Genomic DNA, 25815 nt, shown 5'->3' with positions numbered 1-25815 from the left:
AAAATTCAGTATCCAAACTGAGTTGTGCTGTAAGTATAAATTATATGTTGGATTTCAAAGACTTAACATAAAAAAACTGAATATAAATATTTTGTTAATAATTTTGTAGTTGCATGTTCAAATATTTTGGGCATACTGGGTTAAATACATATATTATTAAAATTTGTAGACCCACTTTTTTTTTTTTACTTTTTAAATGTGATTACTAAAAAAAATGGAAATTACATACATAACTTGCATTATATTTCCAGAAATATATTTCTAGAAAGAAATCTGCCATATTATCCCTGTAGGGCATTATTTTTTTGAATAGCTATTGAAATTGTCTTTTACACATTCACACACCTAGTGTTAATAGTAGAAAGTGCATAATATCAGGCATGCATAGCAAATAATCCGTTTTTAAAACCTGCTCCTAAGACCCCTACAGCTTCCTTTTCCATCTAGCAATGTGATCTTGCTTATATGCTCTGGTCTGCTATTTCTGTATATGTCAAACTGGATATTTTAGGACATCAATAGTTTTTCTTCTTCCTTCTAGTGGCCTAACTCCTTCCACTTCATTTTCATTAGTAAGTCTTCCATGGAAATGCTGGTTGGTAAAACAGATAGAAATGGAGGGGCGCCTGGGTGACTCAGTCAGTTGAGTGTCCGACTTCAACTCAGGTCATCATCTCACACTCATGGGTTCGAGCCCTGCGATGGGCTCTGTGCTGACAGTTCAGAGCCTAGAGCCTTGCTTCGGATTCTGTGTCTCCCTCCCTCTCTGTCTCTCTGTCTCTCTGTCTGTCTCTCTCTCTCTCTCTCAAAATAAACAAACATAATAATAATAAAAAAAAATTTGGGAGGGTGCCTGGGTGGCTCAGTTGGTTAAGTAGCCTACTTCAGCTCAGGTCATGATCTCACAGTTTGTCAGTTTGAGCCCCACATCGGGCTTTGTGCTGGAGAGCCTGGAGCCTGCTTTGGATACTGTGTCTCTCTCTTTCTCTCTACCCCTTCCCCACTCATGTTCTGTCTCTCTCTCTCTCTCTCTCTCAAAAATAAATAAACATTTATAAAAACATTAAAAAAAAACAGATAGAAATGGAGATGCTCTGAAGTGGGAGTGGAGGACTCACTCGCCTCCCACCCTGGTTCCACACTGCCCCAGTCCTGTCAATGTCCCCAACTCTGAGAGACTTGGTTTGAAAACTATGTCACATTCAAAGATTTTCAGGCCTAAACTTCTAAGTTTCCAGTTGTTCCATCAATGTATATCCTCTGGACCTACCTAAAATCTCTTTCTGAGTTCGGCCTATTCACAAGGTCTTCAGAAAACATGGTAGCCCTGGTGATTCCCACATCCACTGTGGGTGACGCACCCCCCAAACCAGCTGCACTGTTGTTCCTGACCCTTCATGACCCTCACTGTTGCTATGGCAATTGCAAATCATTCCTGGCAAATGTGAGCAAAGGGCAGCCATAGAACTGATGACCTTCCACCTCTTGCAGATGGCCCAGGAGGAGCTGGTCTCATGTAGAAACTGGCCTAGTTCTCATTAGTCAAATAAACGCTCCTCAGAATAAGGTAGCACATGATACAATAACAGAAGGGGATAAACAAATGGGACATTTTGGTGACAAGGTTTTATTCAAACATCTTTTCCTAAATGGTACTATATATAATTCACCCAACCACCATAAAATGCCTTTCTAATTCAACTTTAATTAATACAATGATTGTTGAATTCAATTCCGTGTGGCCTGGTTCCACTACACAGACAGCCGAGGAGACCTCCTTCCCCTGTCCATCCACACTCCTTCCATCCATGGATGCAGCAAACAAGTAAATCAACATGTGTGAAAATACAAACCCCTTGCCAGTTCCTAGCTTTGTAAACATGGTCAAGTTCCTCAATATTTTGGAGAGTCCATTTCTTCATCTAGAAAATAGGTATAAAAGGCATCCTTTTGGGGCGGTTGTAAAGATTCAGAGAGTTGTTACGTCTACATAAATTGTATTGAACAGTGTCTGGCACATAGTAAATGCTCAAGGCAGGTTAGCTTTTCCTGCTGTGATTGATTTTATTCCACTCGAGAGGAGAAATGAAGGATTCTACCCTTCCAACTCTCTCTCAGTGCTGAATTTCAGGGATTGGATTTAACATGTTTATGTTTACTTTGACGTATGAGGCAAGTCTGACGGTCACTTGAAAATCTGAGGGAATTCATTTTTACTTATCCTTACATTTATGTTTATAATATGTCCTACATCTTACAAATGCCATGAAGAGGCAGTACGGAGAAGCTTTCTTCTTCAGGAGTGAACAGAACAGGTACAAGACTGCAGTTAATTCTGGTATTTGAAAGAGCATGTTCATTTCAAGCCCAGTGATCCTAGTTACACCAACACTGCAAGCTGAGAAGTGAGAAAATCTAGATCTAGAATTATTTCCAAGACTTCTTAATTTAAACCTTAACCATTCTAACTTAGAATGCACAGGACCTCACCAGTTACTGAAGCCACTGCATAAGTCAGCAGTTGATTGGCACAGGGCTATGGCAGGATTTAGTGGCCCCTTCTCAAAAAGGAGATAATAAACTTGAGGGTATAATAAATTCTTGGCTATTTACCCAGGACAAAGATCCTACATGACCCTGAAATGGGCTGTCATCAGAGTATTATGTGATTATGCATTAATATATTTTCTTAGGGCAAGAGGAGAGTTTCATAGCTTTCAAATTCTTGGACTTCCACGATCCAAAAATAGGTTAATAACTACTCTTAGTTTAAAAAAACAAACAAACAACATTTCTACTGCTTCCATAAAAAGCTGTTTCTTCTCTCACTCTTGCCAACAGGTGCCAGTACCTCACTCATATAAGTGACGCTACTTTGGGAGAGAAGAGACCAAAAGAGGACGGAGGGCCATTCTAATGAAATGACATCACTTAATGCACATCCACTAGCAACCAGACTTGCTCAAAATTATACATGCATCCAGGTGTGCCAAGGAACGACATGTAAATAGGGAGACTTTACGTGCACACACTTGCCTCCGATCAGGTGGAATTCTCAATTTGGTACACCATCTCGAGCCTCTTGGGATCAAAGGACAGCCTACATTCCAGAGGGGCCTTCAGCTAGCAAACAGGTCTTTGACCTCGTCAAGTTACCAGGTTTCTCCAAGCTGTGACTGTTACCCACAGTGAGAAAACTTGGCCATCTCCTCCTGTGGTATCAGGTCACAAGAGCAGGTCTCTTCCAACTACCCTTGCCCTGCTTTTGGGTCTTCTGGAGGCAAGACCTTCCTAGCTCTTTTGTTTCTTTACTCGCTCATCACAGATTGCATTTAGGACACAGCCAATTCCATTCTACAGCCACATGAAGACCTGTAACACTCTCTTCGGTCAAAAGGACATTGTTATAAAGGACAAGCCAATAAGATTTCCCATGTTCAACTATTTCATGTGCATATATTTTTGAGCCAGATGATAATGATTTATCCTCTTTTCCTCTCTGTTGTTTGAACCCAAGTGAACTGTAAATAGAAGACATGCAGTATGCCTGTTTTCCTGGCACATAAGATAGGAAATTACATTTAAAACAAAGTAACAATGATGAAGCCTCAAAACCAGCAGAGACGCTGAGGAGAGGTTCTCAGGCAGAGATGGAAACCCCAAGTTCAGCCCCCGCTCTCTGCACCCACGCCAAAAGCGATGCTTCTCCTCTCCATGTTCAGAAAGATTATAGTTCCTCTGGAATCCTACACTGTGCTTGAGTTCTGTCTTGCTACATATATTTTTTAAGTTTGCAGCTAGAAGCCTCTCTAAAGGCAAAGAGTTTCCCCCTCCCCATACTGCCCCTCCATTGCCTGTTTACAGCACTGCTTTCTTATTTTTCCTGCTTCTACCCAAAGAAATTGAGAATTTCATCACCAGTGTCAGAAAATTAAACCCCAGGGAGCAAAGCAATAGCTCAGAGCATCCCTTCCCTGGCAAAGAGCCAATCCTTGAATATAACTTTGCAAACCCTCTCTGGTTTTCGGGGGTTTAAAGGGATTCAAAACAGAGTCATTTCGAAGCATGGTTTTTGACAGCTAAAATCTCTCTGTCTGCACTTCAACTCATCTTTGAAATTAATTTTCAAAAAGCGAGAGAACATATTTTGATTTAAAGACTGGTTTCATGAAAGAAGTGAGGGGCATGACCTAGCTCAGTTGCACACTTCCAAGCTGAGATCAGCAGTGCGTGCAGAAGAGATGCTTCCTTTTGTGGTTGGGGGTCTTAAGAAGTGTTTGACAGACCATTGTAATAACATCTCTCTTCACAATGCAAACACCAGTAACACGGTCAAGCAGCTCACCGCTCAGTTCCGTGCCTGCACCTTTCTCTCTCTTCCCAGCAATGCACAGGGTTGACTCCGCTTAATTTAGTTTTAAAAACACCTTCTTTTGAACTGGATCTATACCTAGGGAGATAAAGCAAAACTCCACTCCTCACACTAATCCTTATCCTTACTAGACAGACCAATGTTCCAGTATAATACACAGTCAACTACAAATCCAATCATACCCAAGCAATGCATGCAGGCTTTGGAATACAGAAGCTCACACATCACGGGAAACCCAGAACGCCTGTTCTTCCATGTGCTTGTTCCAATTCATAGTTTTCTCGGCAGACAATAGGACAAAGCTGCATTTTAGCTCAGGCTGCTAATACCAGCAGACAGATGTGTAAGACTGAGGTTTACTCACCAAGCTCCCGTAAGTCCATCTTTCCCAACTACAATACTGCTGCTAAGCCGCCACCAAATGACTTAGAGTCGTCCCCTAGAAGAACAATGTGCTGGAATACCAGATGGTTCCTGAGTAAGCTTGTTCATGAAATAGGTTTCCAGTTGAGCCATGTGAATGGAGACCTGCCGCACACCTTTGAATGCTACACACTTCGAGTCCAGAAGAATAAGCATGTAGCTTTGCTTATGTTTATGGAGCTGGAGCCCAGGGGTGCTCCGATTGGCAGGAATCGCAGAAAGATCAGCCAATCAAAGGGAGCCTCCATTTCAGGGAAACTCCTGCTCATTTATTTAGCATCTTCAGAGATCATCGGCTTTTCTAGGAAGAGCTTTTCTCTTATAGTATCACAAGAGAAAAAATAATAGCTTCATTTCAATTTTAGTGCCCTATGCTCTTTCATCAATATGTATTACATAGCTCCTCTTCTCGGTATTCCTCAATACCTCCACTTTTCCTATAAAGAACTTTAAAAAAAAAAGAAAAAGATGAAGAAGAAGAAAAAGAAAGAGCTGGTGATGGGCTAGAGATAGTTCATATTCATCAGCCTCCACCTTGTTGCAAGAAAGGAGGGGGGAGCGCCTGGGCTCAATAATTACTGATTCTGTTGCCATGGAAACAGACTGGCTGCAGCGAGTTGGATTCATGTAGAACATCTGCTGCCAGACCCATAATCAACTGCAATCTCATCTCTCCCCCTCTCCCTACTTTTATTTGATTGTTAGTTTGCTTTCTCTCTTCTTGTCTTCACATTCAGTTTTTGTCCAGAAATGTCATGTAACTGCCTTACTTTGTACACATAGCACACACATGCCAGAGGTGCTCACATGCCCAGAAATGTGTGTACACAGGAGTGCATCCCAGCAGGATTCTTACGGAAGGATCTATATTCTGATTCCTATTCGCGATGTAAACGAGCATAAATACTGTGTCTCCACCCCTAATTAAAATTTACTAGAAGTTAACCTAAAGAGTTAGTGGGGCTCTTTAAAAATATTTGTCATCTAATGGCCCTGAAAGGCTCCAAATAAAAGTTTGCAATGGCATTTCTCAGGGGGCACTGTGAATTAAACTGAGAAGCAATTAACCTGAGAAGCTTATAGAAGATTTTTAAGCACAAAATCTTCTTCTCTTGCCCTAGCAACTCACGAGGCACCCTGAACACTGGGGGTCCCCTTGGGGATTTCCTCAGTCCATTTACATCCCCCCCCTGACTCCTCTCCTGTTTTCTCCAAATTCTGCTAGTTACATGACCAGAGTTAATGTCGGACTCTGGATGTGCTATCTTTCTCATTAACAGCAGGGGCCACCACTGAGCTGCATGGCCAGGTCAGACCCAAGAGGGGACTGAGAGGGTGATAATCTCATCTGTGTGTCTGTGGAAGCCTTCAACTCTGTACAAAGACTGACTGAAGATGTCAAGTGTCAAAGAAGGCTATGATTCTGGCATAAGTTAGAGAACCCTTCAAGAATCCGAATCCTGGTTTTCCATTTTGTCTTTTTGCCCTTGTGATCTTGGGAAGGAATTCTCACCCATGTACTGACTCTCTGGCACCCAAATCCAACTCTGGCCATCTTTCTCAGCATTGTCCAGATGATCTCCACCCTCCAGGGCAGTGGATATTTTGGGGTTTTTCTACTACCTTTCTGGAACATCCCTAACCTCTTCTGCTTACTCTCCTCTACCATGAGGACACCTACCCCTTGCACTGTCACCCTCCTGAGACTGTTCAAATCACCACTTTTTAAATACAGAAACATGTCATTCCAACCTGGTCTTCCCTCAAGCAAATGTAATCAATTATTCCACCGTATACAGTGAGTGTTTATGTGCCAAGCACTGTGCTAGTGACAAAACTAACTGGCATGGTTTTTGCCCTATGGCAAAATAACTTTACTAGAGGAGGCAAAAAAAATATGAAAGTATAACTTTTATATGGGATATGAAGGAGAGCACAAAGGAAAAGATTTAACCTAGTGAAGTTAGGAAAAGTATCTCAGAGGAGGAGATACTTGAGCTAAGATCTAAAGGAAGAGTAAAAGTTGAACTAAAAGTGAGGGGAATAGTGTCTCAGACATAAGGAATGGCACATGTGAAGGGCCTGTCTAGATGCACACTGCCTAGGAGGGAGTGTGGCCTCTTTGAAAACCTGAAAGAAGCCAAATGCAGCTGACTGCAGTGAGAATGATTGAAAGGATGGAGTGAGATGAGCCTGGACGGCAAGCAAAGGCCAGACCTGTAGGGTCCTAGACAATCACATTAAGGAGATTGTTTCTTATCCTATTAGCAATGACAAACCATTGTACGACTCATTAAAATGATTCCCTGCCCCCCAAAATACCTATACAACTCAATTTATAAAATAATCTATTTCAAGGCATCCATAATTTGTTGGCCTGATCTACCTAACATTCATTGAGCAATTAAGAGTCCAGATAGCATACTAAGCACTTTATATGAATTAACTGATTTAATCCTCACAAAAACTGTGAGGTATTTTTATTATCCCTATTATACAGAAGGTGGAAACTGAGGCATAGGAGGTTAAATAACTTGACCTAGTTTACCAAGATAAAATGTGGCAGAGCTGGGATTTTGAACCAAGGGATTCTAGCTCCAGCTGTAGTATGATCTATAGGGACTACCTGTGTCAGAACCATTTGGGATTCTCCTCAAAATAAAGATTACTGGGATCCTTCCACAACCCTCCCAAACCAGAATCTCAGGGAATGGAGTCTAGGAACATTTCCCCAAGTTCTCCAGGGGATTCTCATTCACGCCACAGCTTGAGAATCACTGCTAAGAGACGTTTGCATAAAGGAAATGAATTAATCTTCAATGTATAAAATGGAGAAAGTTTTTTTTTAATTTTTTGAGAATGGGGGCAGGGTGTTTCACTACTGTAAGCCATCCCAAAGGATGCATCTCTATTAAGCCAAGTTTACCTCCCTTTGATTGACTGCAAACTCTCGAGTTGGGTGTGGGTACCATAGCACAGTGGGTACTGAGCATACATAGCTCAATAGCTTCTAGGATTACATATGAAGAAAGAACATGGGAGTTATCATTTTTTTTAATTTTTATTGTTTATTTTTGAGAGAAACAGAACATGAGCTGGGGAGGGGCAGAGAGAGGGAGACATAGAATCTGAAGCAGGCTCTAGGCTCTGAGCTGTCAGAGTCTGACAGAGAGTCTGATGCGGGGCTCAAACCCATGAACCATGATATTCATGAGCCAAAGTCGGACACTTCACTGACAGAGCCACTCAGACGCCCCAGAACATGGAAGTTCTTAAAGACCAGATTCACCAGTGAGGCAGAGATGCTAGCAATAAGACAGGTAGGTCATGTAGTATTGTGGACACTAAGGAAGGTTGTAAGTTTTCTTTGGGTAATTTTTCTCCCAGAAAATTCACTTTGAAGACAAACTGCAAGGTGGACAGAATATTTCTTTGAGTCTGTTCCAACCCTCCTCTTCTATTCAAAAGCAAGTACGCAGGATCTCTGGTTCACCAAGCTAGTCACGGTTTTAGTTCTGAAAGATAAGCAGCCTCATCTACATTTCCATAAGGGGTCATTTTATACCAAACAGCCACATGGTCTTTGGAGAATCTTGCAAAGAATTTTTCCATAGAACCTTGTCCAGTAGTTGTGTTGCTGAGATCACAGACTATCAGTTAATTTGGCCACTGCTGTGTATTCTTTCTTTTCTAGACTGTGCAATGAAAGAGTCTACACAAGCTTCAGAGCTGCTGCTGAACCTCAAGAAAGAGAAACCTACATTTAATTAATTAGTTTATACCTGAACGAGCACCCAAGAATTGGTACGAAGTGTAATGGACCTGCACTACAGAGCCTCAAAATGCACTATTGGTGGCATGCCATCAAGCTTCTGAACACCTTTGTATTTATCACGTGCTGTGCACAGATCGTAGAAGGGAATCAAAGCATCAAAACCTGGGAAAGAGGGGAGGAGGAAATCATCCCTGGGCATCTGGATAAAAATCAGAAGAAATCTCTCCATTTCAACTCCCACATTATAGCCTGTATTCTCTGTTCCGTGCTTGCTAGGTATTTGCTAGTACCATTTACACTGCACTTTCTTGGCGGCAGATTCAAGCTAATTAAATTCGATTTCTTTCCATAAACATGATTTAGTGAATACATTATTAGCAAATTTAGTGTATAGTTCACATACCTTTGCAGTGCTTTTTAAATAAATTCACAAATCAAAAAAGAATTGCTGGGTGATTTGTATTCGGGGGTCAGAAAATATAGTGACTGCTGTAGAATGATTTCTAAACTAGCTGGCTAAATTTCTCTTAGTTTACCTACCAGTCTTAACTAAAATGAACACCATTTACAAGGAGTATTTAAAAAGGAGCTGCAGGGGATTCCATGTACTGGGCTATGGGAGGTGGCGCTAATAGCAAATCCTTCCATTTTCCAACTCCTGGTCCCAAACATTATTTCCACAATCTGCACCTTCATTTCATCAGGATGCATGTTCATCACTGGCAATAGATGTGATGGTGATGACTTCCTTAGTTCATGACATGGCTCCACTGAATCCCAGTTTTTCCTTGGTCAACTGATTCTTAAGGAGGTCATGAGGATCACATTGAGCCTCAAAAAAATTCTGAAGAAGTAGGGTGTATATTGTTGAAGGCTTACCTCTAACTACATCTTAGCCTTCCTTTTTTTATTTAAAAAACTTTAACATTCATTTATTATTGAGAGACGGAGAAAGACAGAGTGTGAGCAGGAGAGGGGCAGAGAGAGGGAGACACGGGATCCAAAGCAGGCTCCTGGCTCTGAGCTGTCAGCACAAAACCCGACATGGGGCTCAAACCCGCAAACCGTGAGATCATGACCTGAGCCAAAGTCGGATAATCAACCGACTGAGCCACCCAGGCACCCTTACTTCTTAGCCTTCTTAAGGCATATCCCCTCTCCTGACCATATATGCAAATATGCACATACATGAGCATACACACACACACACACACACACTCTGACTTTACTTCCACCCCAAACAGAAACAGGCCCAGTGCAGACCAATCCAGATCATATCTTCCAAGGATGTGAGGTCAGAAGTAGTGACTCTGCCCTAATAGGTCAGAAGTATAATTACTACCAGCTCAGTTCAACTGTTTTATTTCATTCAAGAGACGTATTTCTTTAGTTAGTAGGGTTAACTAGTAGATCATTATCTCTGATTTTTTTTTTACATGATGCATTTTAAAATGAAAACATATGCAAAACTTCAACTAAACATGGCCAGAATACCTTTTACATATCCTTTTATCCCCATGGGGAGATAATCATAACAATATTCCATAGAAAAATCCTCATACAAAAAGGTAGATGCTTCTCTTTCCCTCACCCTTATTGGGAGATGACCATAAGCAGAACTTACCAAGTCTACTTAATGGCACTCTATCTTTAGGTCCCTGGATGCTAAAGATTGTATGATACAGTGCTGACATCTGTGGGAGGATGAGAGAAATAATAGCAAATGTATATGCAGTGCTTATGATGGGCCAATACCATTAAAAATGCCCATTTTCCAAAAAGGGAAACTGGGACCTACAACTTTTAAGTAGTGCATCTACAGTCACCATCCAGTAAGGGTGCAACTCAGGATTCAAATTCAGGTGTCCGTGAAGTACCACAGGCAGTTTACTACACCACAGGCTCAGAGCTCCTACAAGCGAGTTGCTGGAGCAGCTGGGATGATTCCAACAGCATCCTAAGGGAGAGTTCCATTTCGTAACTCATATTCATGAGACATTAATAGGAGTAGGTTTATTTCCCTGGACTTGGCCATTTTTGTATTCTCCTTCAAAATGCCTAAAATATAAACAAAACCTACAAACACCAAAATAAAACCAGATCTACAAAATGCAAACATGTCTATGAATAGATCTTCTATTCTTTCCTCTTCCAGACGTTGACCTCTGATGTGTGACCATGACTGGCATTCGCAGGGTTGGAGAGTTGAGGTTTGGAAGTCCTTGAGGTGTGATCAAAGTTGGGCAAATGGGGTGGGCTGACCTGAGAACAACACGGAGGCCAGAAGAGCAAGGCCCAATATCATGCATCTCTTATAATTCTGGAGTGCCTTCAAGGGAATAGTTGGTGAAATTCTGAAAGCTTATCATCTTGCCAGCTTGAATTTTCCAAATATACCAGGGAAAGGCATTCCAGAAATGCAGGCTGATGAAAAATCACGCCAAAAGGAAAAATGAAAATGCCAAAATCCTTAACTCAGCTTTGCCAAGCATGTCCACTGGCAATATGGTGGCAAAAAGCTACTGAGCCAAAGGCAGGGTATTCTTTAGGTGACACAAAATGAGAAACAGCTTCTTCACCATCAGGAAAAGGGAAGCTTCAGGGCTGTTATCACATTCTTCTTGGTTTCCAGATCTAACGCATGAGTAACCCTCTTTCAATTCTGAAACACATATCAATTTCACACACAAGTAATCTACCTTTCGAGAAAAAAAATTAGTTTCTGATATTCTCAATAAGAGAACCAATTTCACAGCAGTTGGTAGAGATTAAATCTATGTCTTATAAAAAAGTAACATTCAATGCCGTTCCTTTCTCTGCTCTTTCTACTCACAGATTCACGGATAATCTGTGGCCCTGGTCTCTTGTTACAACAGGGATTATATTGCAACAGAACAGGGCAAGCCAGAGAAGAGGGGGAAGAATGGAGGGTTTGCTGTGCAAGAGAGAACCAAGAACAAGATGAGTAGATGCAGTACATCCAGGCAAGGATGTAGGAAATGGGGGTTCCAGAGATATAGGGAGTCAGTTCCTGAGGGTCACGCTCTGAGGTATGAAAGGGGAGAGGGGCAGAGCAGAATGAGTTTGAGGGCTTGAAAGGGGGCCCAACAGGTCTGAATGGGCCCAGATATGGAGCCTCAGGTGAGGACACCCACAGGACCAGAGGCGATCACCATATGGGATTCCATGGCAAGTCCTGTTTAAACCAGTTATTTTTATTGTCCATTGGTAAAGAAGTTGACTCTGGGGGCGCCTGGGTGGCTCAGTTCGTTAAGCATCCGACTTCAGCGCAGGTCATGATCTCACTGTTCGTGGGTTTGAGCCCCATCTTGGGCTCTGTGCTGACAGCTCAGAGCCTGGAGCCTGCTTCAGATTCTGTGTCTCCCTCTCTCTCTCTGCCCCTCCCCTACTCATGCTCTGTTTCTCTCTCTCTAAAAAATAAACATAAAAAAATTAAAATCATTAAAAAAAAGGAAGTTGACTCTGGCAGAGCCAGTCAGTCACATCTCAACTATGTGCCCAGAGTTTCAATGAGTATCAGCAACAACCCAGCACCTCCCTAAGAAAACCCACTCGGACTGTGCCTGCTCCTGGCAAACCAGCATTGTCACCACAAGGAAAGGTCTGTTCTTCAACTCATTTCTTCAAATCCATCAGCTTGTAAGAGCCAGACCACTTCAAACGGCTCTCTATTGTACTTCCAATTAAATGAAGCTTTGAAATGTGAACCATAACCTCTAGACAAATGATATTGACAGGCTATTCCCAACTCTCACAAACAATGAGCCCTGAAACCTAATTTGTGCAACAATTAAATTCACACAAAAATATAATTTTATTTTATTGCTCAGTGCTTACCTGTATCTTTAAGCTAGCAAACTGTAGGAAGGAGTTAACTTGATAATATAAATAAAAATTGCCCCCAAAAGGCAGTAACCAATCCATTTACATGCAAAAATGCTCCTCTTCCAAGTCATCCCAAGGCAAATATGAAACATGATTTCCGAAATGCATCGCCTACAATTCTCTCGACACAGTGACAGGCATGAGAATTGTGGAGCAAAATACTTCCAATAATCACACAGCTTCCACCATAAAAAAGTGCTGCTGCTTATATTTTGGGGGGGGGATCTATTGTGTGTTAGACGTCATGCTGCTGCTTATATTTGGGGGGATCTATTGTGTGTTAGACATCGCAGCGGTTCTTTGCATATACCAAAAAAAAATATTTTACCCAAAAAGTTCAGTTTGGAAGTACGGAATTGGCCTCCAGTCATTCAAATAATGTTTAGGAAGTGCCAATAATGTGCTTTTCACATGTTGCCTCATGTTCCTTTCATGTCTCGGGAATCCAAGAATGCAGCCTTAATATCTTGAAAGTAATAAAGCACCACTTACTAAGTTTTCTCTTCATGTACTTCTTAAATTTCATGGTTTTGTTTGTTTGTTTGTTTCCTAGTGAACTCTGTTCTGCTCACCTGGTAAGTTTCTATTCATACATTAAAGTCTTCCAAAGTAAGGAATTCCCTTCTCTGAATTACTTCCATACAGTGCATTGGACTTTTGCTATTGCACATGTCATGTTATTTCATAATTATCTCTTTGGAGAGCTATCCCCAATACTGCGAATTCCTAAGAGTCAGACTATTAACACAACACCAGGAATACTATCTCTAGAGATCTCTGATGCCTTAGCCAAAAATACAAAAGCTTATTGCAAACCTTTATACTTATGGAAGTTAGAAAAGCCTTCTGAGCACTTGTCGGTCATTCTACCCAACATCATGGATAAAGTTAGGAGGCAAGGATAGCTTTGAAAACAACTCAGTGAATCATCTCTTATGTCTCCCATTCCTCCTTCCTCCTAGCCCTGCAATCCCTAGCCTGAGAGGGAAAAGCATGCGCTGGGAACCACATCTGAAAACTCCCTTTCGGAAACCCATTTTATTTATGTATGTATGTATGTATGTATGTATGTATGTATGTATGTATGTATGTATGTATTTACTTATTTATATTCTTTTTTTTCACAGTTTTATCTTTTTATTATTTTTTTTAAATATGAAATTTATTGTCAAATTGGTTTCCATACAACACCCAGTGCTCATCCCAACAGGTGCCCTCCTCAATGCCCATCACCCACCCTCCCCTTCCCCCCACTGCCTATCAACTCATTTTATAGGCAGTCCAGGTGCAGGGCCCAGCCCTGTCTGTTATCTGGTTCATTTTTTCAAGGATGTCACATCTGTTCACTACTCCCTTCCAGTTAATGAGTCTTCCTTGAATAGAGCCTCAGAGGGCTTTTGATCTTTGTACCAATCAACTTCAGGATAAAGATACAGGACACTGACTGAGCTAGTACAGCTGGCTTAAACCCATGCTTTATTTCAAGGAAGAATAAACAAAATTTAGCCTGACTTTATAACATGGGGTGTTGAGATCAAAGAATTCCCTCCAGACCAGAACTACTAATCATACCAGATTTGGAACTTGGTGACCGTTCTTCATCCCAGTATTTTAAATTTTTTTTAAAACTATGACTGTAAGAACATGCATGCTCAGTGGAGAAAATGTATAATGTTAAAAACATAATAAAAGTGGGGACGCCTGGGTGGCTTAGTCAATTAAGCAGTCAAGAGTCTGATGTTTAACTTTGGCTCAGGTCATGATCTTGTGGTTTGTGAGTTTGAGCCCCACATCAGGCTATGTGCTGACAATGCAAAACCTTCTTGGGATTCTCTCTCTCCCTCTCCCTATCCCTCCCCTGCTTGTGTGCTCTCTCTCTCTCTCTCAAAATAAATAAAGTTAAAAATCACATAATAAAAAAGAAAAAAATTATAATTAATCACATCACGCAGAAGAAACCATTGTTAAAAAGAAGGTCTAAAACTTCTTAGTTTTGGGACCACCTGGGTGGCTCAGCCGGTTAAGCGTCCGACTTTTGATTTCAGCTCAGGTTGTGATCTCAGGGTCGTGGGATTAAGCCCTATGTTGGGCTCCGTGCTGAGAATGGGGCTTGCTGAAGATTCTCTCTCTCACTATCCCCCTCTTCCCCTCTCCCCAACTTGTGCATGCTCTCTCTCTTTCTAAAATAAAAATAAACAAATATTTTTTTAAAAAGCATATTAGTTTTTATTTGTATTTAGTAAGATAAAATTTTACGTTTTGCTCCCCCACATTTACTATAATATAAAAAATATTTTCTTATATTTAGATATCATTCACATATGTCATTTTCAATGACTGAAACATTTAACATATTAATAAATGTGCCCATAAATGAATTTATCATATCCCCTTTGCTGAATTGTGGGTTATTTTCCATTTTCTTGCTGTTATAAATAATAATGAAATGAACATCTACATACATAACTTTCTTTTTATCCCCAGAACATCTATGATTTTAAACAGCCACATTGTATTGTGTGACTTTGTAAATGAAGTCATCAATTGTTGGTGAATTTCCCAAATGCACTTTGTCCTAATAGCTTTCTTAAAATTCTATTGAAATGTCAAGGTTTCTACCAGCAAAGTGGTAGCAAGGGGCCCTTTAATGTCACTGTGGATGGCAAGTCTTCTGTTCCTTTTTATTGAAGGAGCTCCAGGGTCTCCTGCCCCATATAAACAAGGGAGGGGCAGAGAGGGGGTAATTAACTTCACAAACAACCAGAAGCTGGTTGTCCCAGGCCCAGCCACAGCTTGGTCTGAGATGTGAAAGTTTCTGCAAGCATCTCAGCCCCTGGTCTATGTGCAGGAGTACATGCCAGCATGAAACATCAGTTAGCTTTTGTCAGGAAGTAAATGCCACCACAACAAAATCTAAAAGTGTTTTTAAGACACACACACGCACACACACACACACACACACACATACACACACACACACACACACACACACAATTCCCTTTTTTTTCTCTCTGTCTTCTGGTAATGCCTTATTTTTTTTTCCTGGTCCTAAAAGAAATCATCACACTGAAGAATCACTTCTCCTGCCATACCTTAGTCACACAATGCCCTTCACTTATGGCCTGAATTTGTTGTATAGTTTGCAAAGTTTGTTCTAGAATGTGATTTTTCCTTTTAAAACACTATCAGCTTATTAAAAAGAAAGACATTATTATCTTCTTTCTTTTCTCCATTAATGGCTGGGTAAAGATTCAATCCAGGTCACATGTGTTGAGCACATATATAATTTTTTTGGTAGGCCCCCCTGGGGTAGAGGGGTGAGGAAGAATTTGTCCTTGTTCTGAGGAATAAGAGCGATAGAGTGTGGATAACTAAGTCTATGACCATGGTTTTCAATGGGTTTGTCTAAGATTCTGCAGTATTGTCTCAAAACAGCCATGAGGTGGGCCAGGGACCCATTTTAGCAGGCTAATTTGCTAAAATAAGTTTTCAAACTCAATGTATGGCTGAGTACGTTAAAGTGCTACAAGAGAGGTAAAAAGAAAGTGTGCCTGAGAGGAAACAGTTAATTCTGCTTCCATGGAGGGGTTCCACATGGCCCATGAGCTGGACGTTGAAGGATGGGCAGAATTCCAACCAAAGGGAGAAGGGTCTTCCTTGCGAGGGAACATGGGTGAGGACAGAGACTTGGAAGTACAAGGTATGCTCAGGGAGCCATCAATATGATTAATTAGAGGTTAGTAGGGGTGTGTTGAAGAGTGCAATAGGCATTTTGTTTGTCAAAGTGGTTCGCAGTAGAATGAAAAGGTTCAGTTACCATGCTTGAGAAGAGGGAGGCAAAGGTTTTTGAGTGTGGATGCATTATGAGAAGAATTGTATTCTAGAAATGTGTTTCTGGTAGGGGGAAGAGAACTTACACATGGGCTGAGTCCAGATTCAGGGAAAACAATAAAAGGACAGATAGAGTCCATGTAAGAGATGACGGTGTCAGGAAACAGGGCCATAGCAGTAAAGCCAGATGGCTCCTTCTTACACACGTTGGATCCACAGGATGTGGGGACCTGGCAGGAGAGGATAGGAAGCCAGGGATCACTCAGAGTTTCACGTCTAAGAGATGAGGTGAGACGCCATGCATCTCCTGGAGTTGAAGGATGGTTGAAGATGAGACACTGCGGGTGGAGGGGAGGAGGTGGGAGAGAAATGAGAAGAAGGGCTTGAGAAATGGGCAAGTTGAAGGGTCAGTGAGAAGTGGCAGTGGTGCCTCAGGAGTCAGGGAATAGACCGGATTCTAGGAAGCACAGGCAGGGCACACAGTGCTTCAGGGAGACGGAGCAGGATGAGCACTGGGAAGAGACCTGACACTCGGGAGGTAACTGCTGACCTAAATAAAGCAGTTTTAGTGGGTGGGCGTGGGTGAGCATCAGACCACAGTGAGTGGAGGAGGCAGGCAAGTGGAGACGGCATTCTCTCTTGGAAAATTTGGCAGTGCAGGGAAGGAAAGAGATTGGGTAAGAACTTGAAAGAGGAACGGGGGTGAAAAAAAATTTTATGGATAGGAGAGATTTGGGTAGCTTTTTAGGTTGAAGAGACAAAATTGAGGGGGAGGAAAGGAGGATGCCAATAAGCATAAAAATGTAAGGGATAAAAGATTTATTTTTACAAATTTTTTGATGTCTATCTTTCTCATCAGAGCAGGGAGTCATAACAATGTGACTTCTTTCCAGTCTTAAATTAGAACAACTCAACAATTCCTCTCAATCTCCACTTGTCTCTTAGAAATCATGTCTTTTGTGGCTGAAGAGGTTTTTGGGTATTCAAAATACGTATTAGTGCATTTTAGAGGCAGGTTTCTTTTCTTGAGCTTAGTTATATATTTTAGTTACCTTTTAATCTTTTTTCTAAAAATATCACTGTAACTGGAACTATGATTATTATCTTATTTCTTCCTTTAATATAGATAGCATATCATGTATCTATTTTGTGTGTGTGTGTGTGTGTGTGTGTGTGTTGTGTGTTTATTTGCAAAGCCATAGGAAGATGTTGTTTAAGAAGGAGAGAATCAAGGGCTGCAAAGAAGGCAAACAAGACAGATTTTAAAATGTCCACCAGAGGCCATTCTTGACTTCGTCAAAACCAATGGCTTTTGTGGCTAAAGAGGTTTTCAAGTATTGACAGCATAAATTAGTGCCTTGTAGAGTCTTATCGCTCTTCTTCTGCTTTAGTTATATTTTTAGGAGGGCAGAAGACAGGCTGCAGTGGATTAATAAATTACTGAGACGTGAAAACAAGAGGTGGCAAAATGAGGCAAGTATGTGAGGAAATACGGCTTGAGGTGAGGGCTGGATGGAAGATCAAGAAGGTGTTATTTGTTTTTTCAAATGCAGGAGATGTGAGTACATTTATATGCTGGTAAGAAGACAGCATCAAGAGGACGAGATTGATGATGTAAGGACCAGACTGTGTTAATTGATCAAGTGGTAGCCCAGAGAAGATGAGAAGAGAGAAAATTCAAAGGAGGAATTCAAAGGCCTCCACCTCAGTGGCTTCCAGGAACATCTTCGTCCAGAAGAAAAAAGGGGGGTGTGTGGTGAGGGCAGATGAGGGACAAGAGCCCAGGGTTGTGTGGTCAGCTCGAGGCAGAGCTGGAATAAAATCCACGCTTCCCCACACCTCGTCTGGAGCATTATGCCATCCTTTTTGTACTTTTCTTTGTGGAAATGGCCCAAGTGCTTTATATATACTAAGATGAACCATAAAGAATATTTAATTTTCCAATTCAGAAATGGATCAAGTATTGTCCATTTCATATTATCATCCTAATACTGGCTCATTTAACCCTCACAACAGCATATATTAAATTCCATATTTCACAGATGAAAAGGCTGAAAAAAGGGGGTAAGGATATTAATGTGCCCAAGGTCACCCAGTAAGGAAATAATGGAGCTCGGGTCTGAAGCCCAGTCCTTGAGTCCAGGGTCAATGCTCCTGACTTACTGAATCTATTGACTGAATGTACTGAACTTATTGATTGAACTTATTCTTCTTTGTGAATTTCCAAGTTCCTCAGGCACAGGAGGCAGTTGGGGAGGGAGGGGGTAGGGAGGGATGTGGAGTGAGGGGTGAAGGTGGGGAGCTGAGGCTCAGGCTGTGTCTGTGGCAGCTTCGGTTCCCCATTATCATCCAACTCTGTCCTAAAGCGTTTTGTAACTTGAAAATTCAATGAATACAAAATTCTGGTAAACTGCATCCAAAAACCACTGATATCTTCTACTCACAGTCTTATTTTTCTGGTATGTGCACAAGTGAATTCTTATCTATCTGAAAAAATTCAAAACCAACTCTACATCCCTGACTGACCAGTGTGTGCTTAGTTAAGGCTTGGAAGCAAAAAGCCAGGATCGCCCATTCCCCTGACCACAATAAAAGAAGTCAACAAGCCAAGCAGCTTTTTCCAACACACTCGAGAGCAAGAGCATCTCCATTTTATATGCACTTTTTATCATAATCGACACATTGTAATAGGAACAGTATCTCTGAGGCATGGGTCTTACCCTTTTCTGCTTCTGCTTGAAGGACTCCTAGTGGCCTGGGAGCTTTCGGACAGAATCTCATGGCTCTGTGATTCACAAAATGGAAATCTGGCATTATATGCCAGTGACATTCACTTCTGTGGCAGCTCAAGCAGCAAAAAGCCATATGCCACACACCTCAGATCCAGCCAAGCCACGCAAACGGAAATGTGAAAGAGAAATAAGGAAATTGGGACCAGAAACGCTCTCGGGAGCTGACTGCCTCCAGCACCTAAAACACATAATCACTGTGGCAAGAACCAAATCTTCCTACTCTTATGACACTCTTGGGAAATGTAATTTTTTTTTACTAATTTAAGAGAACTTTGGGAGATAAAGGTAAAATACAAAAGACAATTTTTTTGTGAATGACACGGGGAGCTCACATTTACTATTTAACATGACTGCTACACAGGTACATGTCTGCCGGGTATGTAGTCACCTAAATGGGTGGACCTGCCAGCAGGCACGTTTGTCTTCTGCACTGAAGGTCTCTCAGCAGCCATCCTGTGAAAGGATGAGCACCATTATTGACGTTATTTTCCCTACTGGCCTGGAAATAAGACTAGTGGGAAACAGAGTACTCCTCAAACGGCCACCGTATGTGGTTTAAGATCAAGGAAAAAAAAATTAAACAGAGGGATTTCTTTTTTTAACTAGGGGTTCTAACCACTCTCCTTGGAAAAAAGAAATTCAGTTTATTTTGTGACTCTTCAATGTCTTTGAGGCTCTCATTTACCTTATATAAAGCTACATAGGTGGAAAAATAATTACTACCACTTTTGTTAAGAAAGGAATGGCAGGTTGCTTGGGTGGCTCAGTTGCTTAAGCATCTGACTCTTGATTTTGGCTCAGGTCATGATCTCCTGGTTCGTGGGTTCGAGCTCTGTGTCAGATTCTGCACTGACAGTGCAGAGCCTGCTTGGGATTCTTTGTCTCCTGTCTCCCTCTCTTTCTGCCCCTCCCCTGTTTGCTCAAAAATAAATAAATAAAACATTTTAAAAAATAATGAAATGGCAAAATAATTTTATAATTCCCTCCAAGTATTGGCATCTGAAGAAGAGGATCTGACTGAAGGATCTAGAAATGTTTCTCAGTAAGGCCTACTGGCATTTGGGGTAAAAAAATTCTTTACTTGGTAGAACTGCAGAATAATGAGTACCTATGGTCTCCAGGAATTGAACAAGAGTGACCATTCCATATTAAAACAGTGTATATTAATTCATCTTATTGGCTAGGTGGACTGTTTTAAATAATGTGTGAATTAAACATTTCTGGCCACTTATTCATTCAACATTCAACCCAAAGTAATTGGGCAGATACTATTTCAAAAATACCTGGAGAATATTAGGATTTAAAGTTATAGTTCTTGCTCTCAATGCTATATTGACTTAATTTAGGAAGGTAAGTTTGTAAATAAATAACTACTACTATATAGCTAGAAGATATTTTCCAAAAGAAGTTCACGCTTCCATGTTATGGGGGCAGAGTAACAGAATTTCATTCTGAATGAAAAGGAGATGGTAATCAAACAAGGTGGTATCCCTGAGGTGGCAATGTGTAAATTCCTAAAACAGAATTTCAACAAGCAGATGAGGGAAGGGTGGCAGAAGGAATGAGGGTGAGTACATATCTGCAACATGAAAGTACCATGGCATACACAAGGAACTGTGGGCAGTTCAGAATATTACAGAGCTTAGAGCAGGTGCAAGGTGAAGATATGAGGACGAAGCAAGAAAAGTACATTAGGTTAATTAAAGAGATATCTAAACATCTTGCTAAGGCCATGAAAACTTATGAGGCAGGTAATTTACAGCCATGATGGATTAAAAGCAAGAATGATATAGTCAGATCCATGTTGGAGGACACTTGGAAAGTAGGAAGGTTTCAAAGCTGGAAGATAAGTTACTGCAATAGCTGGTGTCTCAGTCAGCTACTGCCATAGTCTGTGTAACAAATAATACCAATAGCTAAGAATTTCTTCTCATACTCACAGGTCTATAGATCAGCCAAGGTTATAGTTTTAAGCTGTAATTCTATGGGATGATTGGGGAAACTGTACTCATATGCCTCATTCTGAGACCTACACTGAAGGAGGAGTGGCTGCCCAGGGAGTATACTTCATATCATGATGAAGGCAGAAGTGCAAGAGCCCACGCCAATCACACATGCAATATTCAGGCCTCTGCTTGCTTCATATTTGTGATCATTTCACTGGCCAATGTGAAAAGTTAAAGGGTATGGGAAATGCGATTCACTCCCCATCGGACTGTGGCAAGGATGTATAGATATATCACCCCTATGGGTCAGTAAAGGACTGCAACCAGACATCCCATCTATCAGATTTGGAGAAAAGAGGAAGATCTGAGCTAAGGCAATGATGAGAAGGCAGAGGACCTTAGTTATTGTAGTGGCTTTGGCCACCAATTGGCTTCACAAAGAGGAACTTGTCCATAAACTTCCAAATAGAAACTCATTAGACTGCCAGCTCCAGGAAGTCAGAAACCACCTATTCAGTTCACCTCTGTATTCCCAGTGCCTAGCACCATGCCTTCTGTGTTGTGGATACAAAGTAGTATTTGTTGAAAGAATACACAGCATTTGAAGTGTAGGTGAAATAGTGACACTATTTACCAAGATATGGAACACTAATGTGGCCATGCTGTGTGTATGATGGTTGTGGGATAGTAACATTGAATATTGTCTACATCCGAGGCACTGAGTAGATCCTGAGAATACAGAAAAAGCAAGGAACTGCTCTCAAGAAGACTATTAAATAGACAACTACAGTTCACGGTGGTTAAGTTCTAAGGTAATGGTATTATTAGGGCAAAAGCAAGGGGATCACTTGAGGGTCATCTGAGTATGTCGTTGGCACAAGTGACAGTGGCTGGCTTGAGAACTTCCCCAAGGAAGATGTACACCTAGTTCGGGAACAATATCTGACTTAACTACCTATCTAAATGACTTCTTCCCACATAGTTTCACTGAGCGCCTACTATTATTTTTAATTTCAACAGAACTGTGTGGAAAACACAGAAATAATAAAAGGAAGGGGAAAGGGAAGGAGAGGAGAAGAAGAAACTAGCAGTTTAGAGTTCTCATCTCTCTGATTCAAGTATTCATGTTTACTTTTCTTCCTATAACAAATTTAGTCTTGCTTTGGTACCCTCTTCCTTTGTTCCTGCTTTTGACCTGTTTGTTCCTCTCCCCCTTTGTTCCTGCTTTTGACCTGTTTGACCTGGTGGCTTAGCTCTATGCTGGACATGGAGAGAGCAGCTAGCATCTGGCGTTGAACCAGCAGGTGAGGGTTTTAGTTTCTATTTGGTAAAATAAAAGTGGACTGCTTGACCCATCATTCACTGCTGCTCAGATATAAAAGCATGGTTTTGAAAACCCTGCATAGACATATAAGCAATTTAAATCAGCAGGCGAATTGTACACATTTAAATAATTAACTCATTTTAAAACTTCTGACCCCTTAGATCTGGTATTTCTGCAGGAGATACTTAGAAATTTCACTTGGGATCTTCAACTTCTCCCGGCTCTTATACTCGAGTCTTAACAAACGGCTTCTGACACCACTCTCTTGTTCTGACTCCCTGTCTCATCTTATCTAGGGCACCTCTTTGCCTTCCATCCCTTGCCTCTTCCTAACCTCTGGCACCGTGAGTTGGCAAAAAGAGCATGTAAATGACAGTACCTTTACGATCTTCTGTTCTACCTTAGGAAACACATCCCTTTGTAGAACTGTGTTCTCAACTCCCATATTACATATAAACACTCACCTTCTTTGCAATTACAAGATAAATATTTTCTTTTAAATCAAGGAGGACTCATATTTCATGAGAGATTCGCATCTAATGGTACTCTTCTTAGCTGTCCAACTCTGATTCCTACCTGCCCTTTAATTTAAAATGCCTAAATCTCATTATGCCTTACTTAAAAGGTAGGTAACTTCTTTTTAATTGGACATATACTAATAAAATGATTTCTGTGCCATTATCAAATCCCTAACACAATCCACAATGGAATATGGAATCCAGGTCATAGGAACCAGTTAACAATTCATTCAGCACCCCAAAGTGTAGTTAACAAAAGGGAGAGAAGTTTCAGAAGTCGTTGAGCAGAGTTACGTAGAGCAGTTAACTTAGAGTCACTATTATTTTCATGTTCAGAGATGATCTGCAGATGAACCAAGGGACTGATGTATCTTACTGCTGTCCAGCGGAAGAACCTATAAATTTTTTTGTCTCCTAATTAGCAAGTGTCAGTTTAGCACATGTTATGCATATAAAGAGACACTGACTCCAGGAAGACTGGAAACTAGGAGAACTCAAAGCTAGACCCTGCACCTAAAGGAACCTCTAAAATGTAGATTTACTATTGTCAGGCTTATCCAAAATTTCTCATCAGACTCAATCATGGTAATTATCATTTTTGTAAATGCTCCAGTTAATGTTAAGAAAGAGAACATCAAGAAAGAAAAACACATTAGCAATGTTTCAGCCAACTAAACCTAACAGTTAATTCTTAAACAAATTTTAAACAGTTTAACCATTTCTTAGGGAAATTACATAAACAAAGTCAACAAAATCTAACTCTTTCTGGATGACTCAGGATATAACCCCTTCAGAAGGAGATACCCTGGGCTATTAATGGCATGACCTGGGACAATCCCTAGAAATGGACCACTTTATGAACACTCTCACATTTCTCATAAAAGTCATACAAACCCTGTGCGGCTGGGACCACGAGGACAATATGGTGGGATGGGTATTCTATTACCTTAATCACTAAATCCACAGGAAAAGCTTGTTGTTGTTTTTTTTTTTCTGGAAATGTCTGCTATTAGTGTTGCCATAACTATCCTTTTCCTTTTCAGAGGCATCTAGAAACATGTGTCACCTAGTGGTTGCTTCAGGCCAGACTGAGCCAAGTAGTTTATCTGCCCGATGTGGTCCAGAGAGCTCAGAGCCTGCCTAGGGGCAGTGATTTCCCATTCTCATCTCACAGATGAGCAATCTGGAGCTCACAGGGCTGAATCCCTTGCACAAGGCTATGCAGCTGGCTGGGGAGAGAATGACAAGTGTGCTGTGCCTCTGAGATTTGGCTAAGCTCCTCAGTCACTTGCAGGGTATCTGTGGGCAGGCTGGGGAGGGGCATCCCTTGTGATCAGAAACACACAGAGAGGACTTCCTCCTTGCTCAGGAATCTGTCCTCATTGCAGTCAACATCTCCTTTTGCAGCCAAACCAAAGTTCAATGGATTTTCACACAGAGGTATGGAAAAATCTGTATTTATAGGTATTTGAACAAACTACCTTGAAAAATCAAAGCAGGCCAACTATACTACACAACCAAGTGCAAATGACTGTCAATTTAGGTTCTGACTGTTGAGACCAGCACATGGTCCCATTTGTATGGGCCAATTTACAAAGCCAAGCTTTAAAGGCCTCATCTTCACTGTGATTTGGGGAAATATCATTGTTATTATTACTATTGTCGTTATTGTTATTTTTGCTACTGCCAGTTTAAAGATGAGAAGGAATCTAGGGGCTAAAGGACATTCTCAAGGACACACTGCCAGTGGGGAGTGGGGAGCCACTTGGCCAGGATTGCCACCAGATACTCCAGCTGCATTCAGCCTTGGTTCTCTCCTCTCCAACCTTGCATTCTCAATGGGTCAGGGAATCGTGCCCCCAGAGGGAGAAATTTGGTTCTTGGAGGAGCAAAAAAATCTTACTTGGTCTCTTTCTCAGTCTTCCTGCTGCCTCTAGACAGCACAGTTCATATTGATGAGGACAGTAGAAGACATATCTTGCTTACTGTCCAAATGGAAGTGGCAAATTCCATAAAAAAGAGTAACACTACCTTAAGTGAATAACTTAAAAGCATTCATTTAAACACACACACACACACACACACACACACACACACACACACTCAAAACCTTTTGCTACCTACCCACCAGGAAGCCTCAAAGGAAAAAATAAATCTATTCATATAATGCATTTGCTTCTACAGGAAGTACGATTTCCTTTGTGTCAAACCTTAAAGACCTTTGTGAAACACGAGAAGCTTTTTGAATAAATACTTGTAAATGGTCTAGACAGCTGAAAAATGGATAGCCTCCTTGTACATCAGGGCCCTTTAAAAGAATTCTCCTCTACTTAAATATTCATGTTTCAATTAAAACATACACCTACTTTATTAGCTAGCCCAGGCCTGGTTCAGATCAATAACAGCAGCCCTAGATAGAATTCTAATGAAGATAAACAACTCTGAGTCCTCCCCAGCTTCCCCTGGGCACGGATGCACAAAGCCTCCTTTCACAACTTGCTCCAAGATATTTTACAGTCACCTGCCTCATGCAAATGAGGAGATTCATGTTTATTCATGGCGAGAGTTACAGACCACCTTTCATTCCCTAGGCCAGCTTAGCTAACCAACAAGAGCGCTGTCTGCACCACTATGAAGTTGAGCTGGCCTAGGAAGGGGACTCCTGAATATATAATTGCCCCCTGAAAAGCATGCACAGAAAGTCAGTAAACTGGAAACAGTTCGGGGAGTAAACATACTTCCCTTTCTTATTCATGCCATCACTGCCTTTAAGCTTTCAAACAATCCCTTTTCTACACCACACCGTAATCCATTAGATGTGACTAGTTAGTGGCTATTTTCCATGGATAATCTTCCAGAGGACTTCCCAGGATGTTTCCTCTGTTGTGCTCTCCAATCCTTCCTAATTGAGATTTTCTCCCACTGACT

General features: G+C 41.2%; 1 protein-coding gene across 7 annotated transcripts in view; it reads right to left on the bottom strand.

Annotated features, from left to right (window-relative positions):
* ELMO1 (engulfment and cell motility 1) overlaps positions 1 to 25815 on the bottom strand; it is a 538367-nt gene that overhangs the window by 133138 nt on the left and 379414 nt on the right. The window contains exon 1 of one of the 7 annotated variants that reach the window (XM_058728692.1): positions 4737 to 8923. The exons of the other annotated variants lie outside the window; for them this stretch is intronic. The gene's annotated coding sequence lies outside the window, so the exon portion shown is untranslated. Of the gene's footprint in view, positions 1 to 4736; positions 8924 to 25815 lie in introns of those variants that run through there. 7 annotated transcript variants of the gene reach the window in all.

Source organism: Neofelis nebulosa, chromosome 4 (genome assembly GCF_028018385.1).
Source record: "Neofelis nebulosa isolate mNeoNeb1 chromosome 4, mNeoNeb1.pri, whole genome shotgun sequence".
In the NCBI taxonomy this organism is placed as follows: domain Eukaryota; kingdom Metazoa; phylum Chordata; class Mammalia; order Carnivora; family Felidae; genus Neofelis; species Neofelis nebulosa.
Note: the sequence above shows the minus strand (reverse complement) of the source record. Positions and strands in the feature narration are given on the sequence as shown.